Source organism: Centruroides sculpturatus, unplaced genomic scaffold (genome assembly GCF_000671375.1).
Source record: "Centruroides sculpturatus isolate CEXI.00-Female unplaced genomic scaffold, Cexi_2.0 scaffold4754, whole genome shotgun sequence".
Taxonomy (NCBI): Eukaryota; Metazoa; Arthropoda; class Arachnida; order Scorpiones; family Buthidae; genus Centruroides; species Centruroides sculpturatus.
This window is the reverse complement of record NW_019388841.1, coordinates 2,947-3,218: the sequence shown is the minus strand read 5'-3', so window position 1 is coordinate 3,218 and position 272 is coordinate 2,947.

Below are 272 nucleotides of genomic sequence, written 5' to 3'. Positions count from 1 at the left end.
ACAGCATTAGAGTGAGTGTAAATGTCTGAGTCTTTTAATATAATTTAAAATATAATATTGTCTAGTGCTGTTAAGAAACAGATTTTAAATTAATGTGCGCAAGTTTTATTCGTTACGCAAGGTAAAAAAGTAAAATCTAATAGTAATTTTGAAAAAGTCTTGATGGAGTAAAAGTTTATAAGCTTCTACAAGCTGGCTATCGTCTCATATTTCAAATACATTAGAATAATGTATTTGAAATTAAAGTTTGAGAAAATTATATATATATATAT